This window comes from Balearica regulorum, chromosome 4, assembly GCF_011004875.1.
Source record: "Balearica regulorum gibbericeps isolate bBalReg1 chromosome 4, bBalReg1.pri, whole genome shotgun sequence".
Taxonomy (NCBI): Eukaryota; Metazoa; Chordata; class Aves; order Gruiformes; family Gruidae; genus Balearica; species Balearica regulorum.
In genome coordinates, this window is record NC_046187.1 from 34,123,685 (window position 1) to 34,136,480 (window position 12,796).

Genomic DNA, 12,796 nt, shown 5'->3' on the forward strand with positions numbered 1-12,796 from the left:
AGAACACAGCCAGAGCTTTAGGATAAAAGGGTATAAAATAAATGGTATGGGAACCCAAACAGCAGCATTTTTTGCCTGGCAAAGAGAGAGGTAGGACGTGGACTGTGTCAGGTCACCTCTTCTGCGCCTGCCTGGGGTTAATGCGCTGCTAACGTTGGCCCTAGGTCTGCCCTACCCAAAGGTCTCCTGGTGCTTTGCAAGGAGTCACAGTTTTGGGGTGGGCTTTTCTACGTGGCCATCCAGACCCACCACGCTGCATGTAGGACATGGGAAACCTGATGGGGTGTTGGCTGTGGCTGCAGCAGGCAACCCTCAGGGGCTATCAGCTTGGGGGTCATAAGGACACCGACTGTCCTGATAAGGGGACAGTCAATGGATGTGATCTACAGAGAGTAAAACCAGAGCGACTCCAAGGCTGTTTATTGCCAACCAAAAATTTCCTTTGGAAATTGGTCTTGGAAGATGACAGAGGTGACAGCAGTGCTTACCTGTGACACAGCATTCCTGGGCTTCCATGGAAATTCATGAGCCCTGCTCTATAATCTGGCCTCTTACTCCTATGTGCAAGCGTGGGATTATTTACTGGTGCTTCGGAAGGGCAGAGCAGCTCCGCACAGGGGTGGGCAGTGCGTGCCCTGCAGGGAAACCCTGCGCAGGCTGCGGGGAGGCCGTGATCAGCCTTTTCACCACAGGACAACAGGCACTTATTTTGCAGAACTGAGAGAAGTTGTAGTAAGGAAATACTGGACGGATCTGCAAGGTGCAGGGGCATCTCCTATGCCCTTCATTCATCTCTTGGGGTTTTTTTTGGTTGAAACTCTCCATCGAGTTAATCTCATACTTCTTCCTTCATTGTTTCTTTCCTCTGCTTATTCTCTTTTTTTCTCTCTTTTTCCTCTAGTGATGCTTGAGAAACACTAAAGAAACACTCATTTCAGACAGTCTCTTCCCCCTTGTCCTTCTTTGCTTACTCCAAGCGTGCTCGGCTAGGCTCTATCTCCTTCCCCTTTGCCTGTTTTCTGCTTTGAGGGCGGCCCCAGGGTTTGTCTCTGCAAACAAGCCACCCCTGGCAGGGTGATGCGAGCTCCTTGGGATACAGTGCTGCATCATCACCCCCCTGCCCTCTCCCTGAAGTTGAAGCTGTGCTTTAAGGCCTGAAGTGAAGCAAAAATCTCTTCAGTTTCAGTCCCCAGCCAGACAGCACAAGGCAGCAAGGAAGGAGAGGCTAATCTTATTCAGGTCATTAAGATGTGGGCAGAAGTCAGCGTGTCCTAATGATCGCCTTTGAAATTCTATATGTATATAATTCATCTTGTGCTCCAGTGGATCCTGCCTGAAACTGGTACTGCAATTCTGTTTCTACCCATCTGCTTTTGTATTCAGTACTTTGAGGTAGTTTACATAAATGGGTGGCTTTCACTTGCGTTCCCATTGTAACTGCCTCGCAGCTGTGTGGGACTAGGCCCCCTCCACCCAATTTTTGACAGGGGCAGACTTACGGACTTGGTAAGGGGCTGCGGCTCTCGCCTGGAGCCCTCTGGGAGGTACCAGCAGGCACGTGTCCCGCGGCAGGGGATGGGGCAGACCTCCGGTGCCACCTGCCCCACTCCCCCCCCAGCCCTCCCTGCCACTCAGGGGGGGTCTGTGCCACCCTCACCGTGCACAACGGGGCCACGAAGGTGATGACGGTCTGTGTCAGCCCGCGAGGGGCACCAAGAGCTGGCTGGAATGGCTGTCAGAGCTAACTGGCTCTATTTGTACAGGAGTTTGTTTGGTTTCCTTTATGAGCAATTTTAAAGGATCAAATTGTTCCCAGAACATGCTTTCCAGGCTGATCGGATTGCCATTAGCCGTGACCTTCCCTGCAGCCAGTTGTTGGCTCCCCTGGCCTGTTCCACATAGGGGTGGAAATTGTTTGTGGCAGGGCGTGGGACTTCCTGCACCGGTGTATCGCTCCCCAGCATCTACCACAGCCCTGCTCCAATCTTCATCTGGGGTCTTTGGATGTGACCACAACAGACATCGCAGGAGAGGCAAGGCAGGCCACTTCTAGGCATGAGCGTTTCTGCTGTCAAGAGGCACCAGCTTTATTTTGGCAAAGCAAATAGGGCTTTCGCATGCGAACACAGGACAGCACGAGGCTTCCCTGACAGTTGCCGTGCTTTCATCATTACCGAGCGAAAAGGTCCTCAGAAAAAGACACTATCCTGCTGCCTGCAGGGCATTTCACACCGCTCTAACCAGCTTTAATTTCAGCATCTTGGCATAACTGGGTGTGTGTGTGTCTGTGTGTGAGTCTTTCATGTCTCCCTTTGCAGTCCAGCTCTGGAGGCTTTGCTGGAGCTTGTGGCCTGGAGCCTGAGCGCACGGCAGATGAACATGAACAAATGACAGGAAGATTTGTCATAATTGAACACTTTCTCCCACACTTAGAGCAACTGCATTGATCTCAGCTCAAAGCTGAAGCTTTTGCTGTAAACAATAAATAACAGATGCTGGACTTAAAAACAATCTCTCGTCTGTCCTGAGAGGACACAACTCCTTTGTAAGCGCAGGAACCAGTCCTGGGGGGTTACAAAGCAGAGGAGAGGAGGAGGAAGGGAGGAAATAACAGCACCACCACGTTTAGTGCTGAACCTCTGGTGAACAGTGTCGACGGGCACACACGCACAGAGAAAAGACACCTTGCCTCACATCTTTCCTGGCTAGATGTTAAAGTCGCTGTTAAAGCTGGCTGAAAAATTGATTTTGGAGTTTGGCGGCCAAAGGGAAAACCCAAGACACAAAATGTTGTTTCTGGCAGACCCAAAAAGTAAGGGGTCATTCTATCTCTAGGCTGTTCAGTATCACCTGTAAGCTGAGCACCAGAGTCAAAACAACCCTTTGCCATTTCATCCAGGTGACCCTTCTCACGGGCCGGCAGTCTTTAGCCAGGTTTTCCTTTCCCCCAGGCAGGGAGCAGTGCTTTTCCCAGCTGAGTCCTGGTATCCAACAGCACTGGCTTTGCGGCTACCGTGGGGCAGAAGCTGCTTTTACAGCTCCCTATCCAGCTGCCTGTGCTGGGAGGCAGGGAGCTGCGTGCAGGAAGTGGTTATAGGGTCACTGTGCCCCGGTTATCCGCACCAGTGCCTGCACTCTTGAGAGATGCCGCCTAAGTCCAGGCATCAGTTTGGACCAGTATAAATCTGTCAGAGGACAAGGGATTTATTAGCAGTCTCTCTTTCCCCCACATCAGCCAGTGGGCAAATCCAGTCTGCCCTTTAGCAAGGAAGAGTGGTTTTCCCAAATCCCCAACTAACTGGAAGGTGCTGCAAACTATGGCCATGTGACGGCAATTTGGCGATGTTAGAAGTCCTCCCCCTGCTGAAAGAGCCTCTCTATCTCCTGCTCCCAGTACAAACTACTGCCTGCCAGTGAAAAAAGTACCTTTCATTCAGCTTACTGTAGCAGGGGACATGCCCTGTACTCAGCTGTGCAGTGGGGGTGGGGGTCTCTGGGTGGAAACAGAGGCATCAGCTCCCCTCGCACCTCTCCCTATGTGCTGCGACTCACCGGTTCTCCTCTTTCATTCCCCACCAGGATTGCAAGACAAAACCCCTGAACAGCAAAACTGATTTACGCTTGCAGTAAGGCATTGCAGCTGATAAGCAGGATTGCCTTTTAAATGAAAGGTGATCTGAAACTGACTGTCAGAAATCCTCCAGTTGTCCTCTGCCATGTCCCTAGTGCAGGTGCCAAACCCCCTCCATTACTCTCTCCCCCTTCTTCCATTTCTTGCACCGAGCTCCTTGGCTCCACGCTGTATGAACTTGTAGTAAGATTAATGTGAGTTGAAACCTGAGGCTATATTCAGCTCAGATTTATGTCAAAACGCACGGGGTCCGTGGTGCTGGAAAGCAGGCAGGCCGGCAGCGGCTGAAAGTGCTCATCATCACCACTGCAGTGTGGATGTGCAGGAGATAACGGCGAGCTTGGGGGGCCAGGAGCTGGGGATCCCCTGGACAGGACACTCACGTGGCTCTTCCTCTGGGTCAGTGCCATGCTGCCACCACCCCCTCGTGCCGGTAAAGATGAGGGAGGATCTTCTTCATATGCACCGTGAAAAGAGGTCGAACTGAGCTTTTGGGCAGTGGGGCTCCGTGTGCCATCCGCTGCAAGCCTCTGTGAAATTGGGGAGTGCAGGAGCTAGAGAGGGCCCTCAGCAGCACAAGGCCAATGTGTGTTTCTTACAGGGCAGGGGCAAAGCTTGCAACCCCTGCCCCAGGCCGTGTCTGTGCTCGGAGCAGGCTTCGGCACACTTAGGCCTGTGACCTGCACGCTCTCGCAGAGTCACCCAGGCTGCCGGCTGCCCGGCCAGGGCACGCGGGGCTCGGTGCCACCCGTATCCAGCTGCCCCGGTGCCGCAGATGTGACGGGCTGGGCTTGCACGAGGGTACCTGAATTTTTCCTCTCTGAAGGGTGCCCCAGGGGAGCTGGAGGTCCTGACCGGAGGCGGGTGTGCAAGCACGCTGGGTGGCCGACGAGTCTCAGCAGGTCTGGAGACAAGCCTCCTTGGTGGCGTGGGCAATGGTGCAATGCGGGACCTGGGAAACGGAGCGCATCTACGCATTTTAGAGGATGACCGAGGAGGCTTTAACATGACAGTGCCACATCAGAGCTTCCATTTGCCTAAGTCAGGTAGCACAGCTGAAGTCAAAGGCTGAATTACCCTTGCCTAAGGATGCCATCTAAGTTTGCCTAAGGCCCAATAGGGTAGGAAAGAAAAAAAGAGTTTTATTTTCCAGCTTTCCAACATCAAATTTCAACTACAGTAGATACAGATTTGCTTTCTGAAGACAAAGTTAATTGTCAAATTAGATTAGAAATCATTAAGAAGCTATTTCTCTTCATTACAGTGGGGTAATATATGGCTAGACTCTTGAAAGTTATCAGTCTACTCAAAATTGTTCACCAGGCACAGAGGGTCCAGCTTTTCTCAGGCTATAATCCTACAGCTTCGGTCCTGTGTGCTCCTTGAAGCTTTCTGTAAGGCACGGGATGATCACATCACACTTCAGTGCCTGCTTGTAGCCAGGCTCGCTCATGCTTCTGTTTGTCATAACTTGGCTACCAAATGTCACCTGTCACAGGGAGCAAAGCAATGTGACATTGGTGACTCACCCCATGTTCCTGGGAACACTTTGGCCACAGACACGCTTTTGTGAGCATACCACACCCTTTCCTGCAGGCTTTAACACACCTTCACTGAAGAGCATCTTAGTGTTGTTGGCTTGAGAAAAGTGGTCCTCCGACAGGTTAGCCACTTGGCTGCCATTATAAAAATCTACTACTGTACGACCCGCTTTGCATAAAGTACCGTTGAAACAGCTTAATAATGTTTGCCTGCAGACATTTGCCACTTAAAGAGCTGGGATGCAGAAAGCATTCATTTTATAATAATCTAAAACTGAGGTTGCCATGATATGATGCACAGGTGGAATAAAGAAAGGGAGAGATGATACACTGTATCTTTGTAGATACATCCACTTGTTTACGTAAATACAAAAGTAGGCTTATTTTGGATAATACATTTAGGCTTGGACAGAAACGTGTATTTGTAGATCCATCTGATGATTTAATAAGGATTTTTTGTTTCTCACATGAACATGTAATTTGTGTAAGTACATTGCAAAGTTTAAGATCTGATTCTCTTTTCACCTAGTTTCTCCAAAGTTTATATTGGACCCACTGCAGTGCAGATTTAGCTAATCCCTATTCCCATTTCAACACGTAACCTAAATAATGTTAAATGTTACAAGCTGTGGTTATATTTGCATTCTGCTCCCAGCTTGCTGCAGTCCATGATATTTGTCAACAGATATAATTAAAATTTAGCCTGACAATCTACATCGTAAAACATTTTTAGATGTTGCCATTACCTAATTTGCTAATATCTTTTATTTTTACCTTCCCCCCCTTTCGTTTCCATATTCATTTATCTCCTCTGCTTATAACATCTTTAAGAAGTTATAAGAAGATTTCCCACCACCGTACTTGTTTAGATATGGAAGCATTTATAGGTAAACGAGTTTACAAAGTAAACAGGATGGTTTTAACCACCCTTATGGTGGGATAATCCCTTCCGCAGTGTGAGCACACTGAACCCTGCCTCTCTCCGAAGAGATGGAGACAGACCACAGCGAATGCTCTCCGTAAACAAGACCTGGCGATGTCGCTTCTCTCAGGTGGGGGGTCCCAGGGCTGTGTGTTTCCACAGAGCCAGTTTTCAGCCTCTCAGCACCACTACCTGTGAAGCTGAGAGTGACAGTCATTTTGCTACCAGATGTGCCTGCATTTTGTTCCCCTCAACCTTCCGCTCTGTCTGGACCGTGAGGCTGGGTTTTTATTTTCCTACCGGTTTTCCTGCATTTCTCTCTCTCTGTTGCAGGACCCCTCACCAAGGAAGACAGGCAGTTTCGTGTCCAGTTTGCTGTCACGGGATCATTTGGAAGGCTAGAGAGGTGACCACAGAGAAGCAGAGATGCTTCCTGCCTGTCTCCCAGGCTCTCGGGAGGCCATCGATGAGCAGAACTGTTTCACTTAAGGGCCAAGAGCTGCCAGCCCCCCTGTTTCCTAGATAACCAAAAGAAACTATGTCAGAGGAGGCTTTTCCACCCCATAAACTGCGGGGCACGCAGAAGCCCCTCCTTTCATTTCCCAAATTCATTTCTGGCTGCCAAATCTACCCGGACTGACATCATCTGCTGAGGGTGAATCAGCGCAGTTAGGGAGTACGGTTTTGCAATCTCTTAATGACAATTCGCCACAGCTTGTCCCTGTATCAACTGGCCAGGGAAACAACGTTAGTGCCCAGTAAGCAAGAAACATGTTTAAACCTGCGACTTAAGCGGTGCAGCTGATGCTGCAGCTGTGCACATGGCCTGGGAGGAATTTTGTTGCTCAGCTCCACCTAGTGGCACGGTCTTTGGAAAGATGTCTGTGGCGTGGGAGGGTACACGGCCCGCGGGACGGTGCGTGTCCGTCAGGCGTATTTAATTATAACTTTTTGCGTTTTGGATAGATGCACGCGTAAGCGTGCATGTTGGTCTGTATCTCTGTAGTAATACATACACAAAACAGTGCAGAAGAGTTGAAATGATGCAGAACCACCAAAATTAGGCACAAAGCTGTTCTACGTAACCCCTTGTTCTCCTGTAACCCTTATGATTTCTTTTGGGGAATGTTTTGCTCAGTTGCTGCATCTCATCTCATCTCATTCAGAAGGTGAGCTCCAGGACCACCGCTGAGTGTGCTTGGGCAGCACTTCATGAGACAGGTCCTTAATCCTGAGCTAGGGTGCTCCGTGCTCCTGAAATATGGTTAATAATAATCCAAAAGAGGTGGTGAGGTGTGAGAGCAACTAAAGTGAGCACTAGTCTAAGTAGTGGTTTGGGTCTGCAATCTGTCTGGGAAGCATTTGGGCTGGGTCTCAGTTCTGGCCCTGGAAAGGACCTGGCCAACAAGCCTGGAGATGGAGTCACGAAATACTCTTTATTCCTGGCCAGGGATCAGCTGGGCTTCAGTGAAACTTGGAAAGTCAGTTTAACTCCAGGAGCCAGAATAGGTAAGATTCATGTCAACCTGTTGGCAAGTTGTAACACTTTTTCTTTGAATTTTTGTATTTCCCATGGCAACTTAACGTAGGAGAACCAGAAAGCAAGAGTGACTCAAAGCAATGGAAAAGAGAGAATGCCAAAATCAGCAGGATTGTGAAAAGCCTATTTGCATTTTTCCCCAGGGATGCTCGTTGTTAATATAGAGAGGTGCTAAAAGTAAGGATATTTGCTTATAATGACATGGGTTTTATTAATGACATCCTTGAACAGGAATTTCTTGGATATACTGTTCAATCTGGAGATCGGAGTGTGTAGTAGGGATTCGCACTTTGCTGAGTAGAGGCATGTTTTGAGTGGCTTCTCGAGTCCTCAAGACCAACAAATCCATATGAAAGTAATGCTCAGCTTTTACATGCTGCAGAACCTTTCAACTTCAAAGTGCTTTGCACACATTAACTCATCTGAGATGCGTTCCGTCATGAAACTGTTATGCCTTTGTTTTTTTGTACCACACTATTATTATATACATTAACCTGGTGCCTAGAGGCCCAACTGAGCTCAGGGCTCTGCTGTGCATAGACGGAATAAGAAAACAGCTTCTCTCTGGATGAGTTCACGATCTACAAAAGTAGCAATGGGTGGGAAAGGAGAGAAAGGCACGGGGAAGTGAAGTACGCCTTGTGTCAGTCAGCCGGCAGCTTGCGGGGTGCAGGCTTTCTGAGTTCGAGGCCAGCGCACAATCCCTTGGCTTCCCTGCCTCCTGTTAATGTCGAAGTTGGCAAGAAAGCCTGCCGGCCATTTTGTCTCCAGCTCAGAACAGGCAAATACAGACAAAATCGTACGTGACACCCTTTCACTAGTCTTTTGCTTCAGTTGTTTCCTTCTGGTCCCTTAATCCAAACTAAGGGTTATTCTCATTGCAATCACTCTTTACACATCATATGTCAAAAAACCCAACCCTCAGATACAGTGTCCACAGTCTGTGACCTCAGCTGGACAACTTGTGCATCTGATGTACAGACCTGTGCATACATACACATGTGCTGAAGTGGAGATTATGTCAGGCTTGACATTTCTCTGCTGTAGATTATCATTGTACCTGCACTACAGTGTCTTGAGAGCTTGGACACAGAGCAAACGGATGGCTTCGTTAAATCTGAAATGCTGCTAGAAAAGCTTTTCTGGCAGCTTAGATCGTTCATTTGTTCAATGCTTTGAAGATACAAGAGAACAGAAAAATAATAAGTGTTATTATTACTAGCAGTACTTAGCATAAAGAATTTGCCCATGCCAGTGAGGAGCAGTGCCATATATCCACAGTAAATTCAGAAATGTGCCTGTAAAGTGCTTAGAGGGCTATGCAAACTGGGAGATCTTTGGGAATAAGAAAAAAGAAAAGAAAACCCAAGGAAGCTGCAAATACAAATAAGTTGGTTGCAACCCACGTGTTGCAAATAATATCTCGGGAGACAATAGGTCCAAGAGCGTATGTCCAGGTATCAGGTATTGAACTGCATGCCAGGTTTGGAGACTTGCTACCAGGACCCATGAAGCAGGGGAATCATTAGCTTCGCAAGAATTATTCTGTGGAAAATCACCCATGAGGATCAGGTAGGTCCTAGGAGTTTACTACAGACTGGTAACCTTCCTGTGGGAGTGACACAGACTTCTATTTCTGTAGCAGGCCTCTGGAGGACGGCTCTGGGGCAGTATGGAAAGGCTGGCATTTCAAACTACCTGTGTAGACACTTTTCTCTTAGAATAATTTCTGGTGTGTTTTAGAGTAATACCTTAACTTCACTTCCACAGCTAGTTTATCATCTGGCTTATATTTTACCCCCCTCTCTCCTACCTTGTACAAGGTGAGTATAAGTCTTTTTGGGGCAGACACTTGTTCTGCTTTTGCATGCCTAACATAATAAGCCCCCACCTTGAGACACCCTAGGCACTGTCCTTATAAATAAGCTGAATTAATGCACGATCATGTCCTTTAACCATGTGAGAGGAATAATGCTAGTGGACCTTTTCGTGCTGTTGTCAGTTTTCCAAAGTTTGCTTTGGATGTTCACGGCAATTCGGGCACGTACTATTGAACTTGCCCATGCAATCTATCTTGGTGATGAGCCCCGCTCATGTGGCTTCTGTCTTTTCTGGGGCTCGACATCATTCTTTAAAAGTAATCTTCTGCTCTGGTGACTCAGTTTCCTCTGACGGCTATCTGTCCCTCTGACCAATTTGACACTGGCTTGTCAATGGCAGTCAGGAACAGACAAACAGCAAATCCACAAATTCTCTGAATCGTGGAGAAGCAAATAAGTACTTGTAAAGATTTTGCTTCATTTGCACTTTGCCTTTATGTAATTTATCATCTTTCAGCGTCTTGCCTGCACTTTTTAATTACTGCAACCCTTCCATCATTTTTGTAATTTTAAAAAAGCCAATTATATTACAATCTTGATTGCCTAATAGTTGTAGTAAAATGTGCACATGTGTAAGTAAGGATGATTGCTCTTTCTTGTTTGTTTTTGTACTATTCGCTTTTCAGATTTCTAGGTTATATAATTGTTCTCTTTGGCTTGCCATCAAGTTTTCAGATTAACGATGGCTCTGCTGTAGTGCACCGGGGAGTTGACATATGGCTAATCCACCTGACAGGCTCTGGCTCCTCATTCCTTAAAAGAGTGTGGATGGAGGATTTTGCTGTTTAAATGGCACTGTCAGTCATATATTAAGTGAAATCAAGGTCCCAGATCTCCATCTCTGAACCAGCACTAAGAACAACAAGTTCAGTGCTGGAACACAGTGCTACTACTCCTCTTGCAGGCGGGCTTGCAGATACGTAGGAGTCTCAGGTCCCTCTGGCTACTGGGGGGATTAGACATGTTTAGCAATTCTGCAAATCAGACATGACCCAAACCTGCCTTTGTTTTCCCCAAAGTAATCATAATTGAAAAACAGCTTTCAAGCTCTTCTCTTATGTATATAGGACATCTGATATTTTGTGTCCTACCTCCAGAGAAACCTTACCGGTGATGCTTCCATGCCTCAATTTATTACTTGTTGTTGCTTATGAGTATTGGCAGAGTACCTGGCAGACCCTCCAACAGCCTGTGACACCAAAGTGGCAAGCACTGAACAAGCAGAGATGAGAAGATAGCCCATACCCTTTAAGGGGTGTAAAATTGAGACAAAAAAAATCTGAAATGTACACTTACCTTAAGCGTATCTTAAGACAACACTTAAGTGTTAGGATGTGACTAGGTTGTGCCCACAAGTATTTGCAGGAATGCAGGCCCAGGTCCACCCACACAGCCCACCAAGGAAGGTTTTGTGTGGGTATAAGGTATGTGTGCCCATTAACAGCAGTTTGCAAGGGAGAGACCTGATAAACAACTCCTTTGCCAGCTGTCGTTGGATCATTGACACAATAAGCTAATAGAAAAACAGCTTTTTAAAAAAATGCTTCTTAGATACCCCGGGTGGTGCCCCTTCAGATGGAGAAGGGCAGGCTGTTCTGGAACATGTATTTGCATTCCCCTCTTCAGAGGGAAGATGCTTGCAGAGTTCAAAAGACAAGTGTTAAGCAGCAATGCTAAGAAAAATGCTATTTTCAGGATGAGGAAAGAGGATTATAAGAAGCAGAAGGCTTTGAGAAGGCCTGAGGAAACCAAGAATACAATTAGATTATCAGATCACTTTGCAGGTTACCAGAAAAAACCCTATCATAAAAATTAGAGGATGTACAAAACAGAACTAGGAAACACTGAGATGCTGTCTTCCCTGTGAATAATGATCAGTGCATTGCTATCAAACCAAGATATAAACAAAGCTATGCCAAAGACATCCTGTACCATAAGAAGGTAGAAGCATACAGTGGTGGGAAGAAATAAGGGGAGGAAGGAAGGGTTTGGCTTGCTGGTGGGGAAGCAGCACGAGGACTGAGGATACTCCAGGAAGAGACGAGGGAAGGGGTGCATTTCTTGGGTGGAAAAGACAGAAAACAAGAGTCAATTCAGACCAGGTTTAAAGTCTGCAGGTTAGCCATCATTAGATTTTATAGCTTAGTTCCTGCAGATGTTGAGAGTCAAGATAAAGGCTTGAGACATTACATTAAAAATTTAGTTCGCCTACTGTAAGCAGCAGCTCTTTGATATAAAAAACCATATGCTTTCATTTAGCTCATTATACCAGCTAAGTGGTTGAAGGAGGCAATGCATCCAAGGACATCCGCAGATATTTTTGTATCTCTTTGGTGCACCCACTTCAGTGTGGTCCTACCATTAAGCTTTGGCAACAATTCTTAGAATAAAAATTGCATTTTTTTTTATTATATAGCAAATTTGCAGGCCTAGATCTTACAGCTGGGGGCAGAGGAGGGGCTGCCTTTGACTTTTTTGTCAAAGTTGGGTTGGGTGCTAGAACTAAATGAATTTTCACTCTGTGGATTGATTTGACAGAAGGGGAAAAATCTGAGAAAATTCAAGTCTGCCGCTTTATGCTTAGCGACAGGCAAACTTCAAAATTTGCATCCTTCACAAATACAGCCCTGCATAAATACGAGCAGTCTTTCTTATGCAACATCACCCTGTAAACCCCAAAACTCTATAAAACTGTGCACCATGCATACACATCACTATTTGCTCCTTTTCTGCACAGGTTCCTGAAAGCTTGGAAAGACCTCCAGCCCAATGCAGCCATGGGCTGTGCAGAGGAGCTCCATCCCGATGGAGAAGAGCATTACTTAGTAGCAGTAACATAGGTTACTACAGCTGCTGGTTTGGGCTGTGGCAGCCCAGGGAGGCCTGGGACACAGCCCTGCTACTGATGCCCTGAAGAGCCCGCCATCAACAACTGCAGCCTCGGCGATGAGAATGGTCACAAAAAGCCAGCAGAGGTGGCCATTTTGCATTGCTTCCAGTCAGCAGATGGCACTTACAGTGCTCTTCAGACAGCCCTTGAGAACTTTTTCTCCTCCTGCTCATTAATGGGAGAGGAGAGCCTGGTCAAGGTTTAATTAACGAAGGGCGTGGGTGGTAGTGGTCTGCAAGGCTGCAGCCAAGCTCCCTGCTGGCCCTGGGTAGTGTGTAGAGCTTTGCTTTTGTGGTATAAATCCCTCAAACGGGATCTCATCTGCTCTTTGGGGAGGTGCTGCTTCGTTTAAACTGTGAGGTATGGCTCTGCAAAGAAAATACCGTTTATTG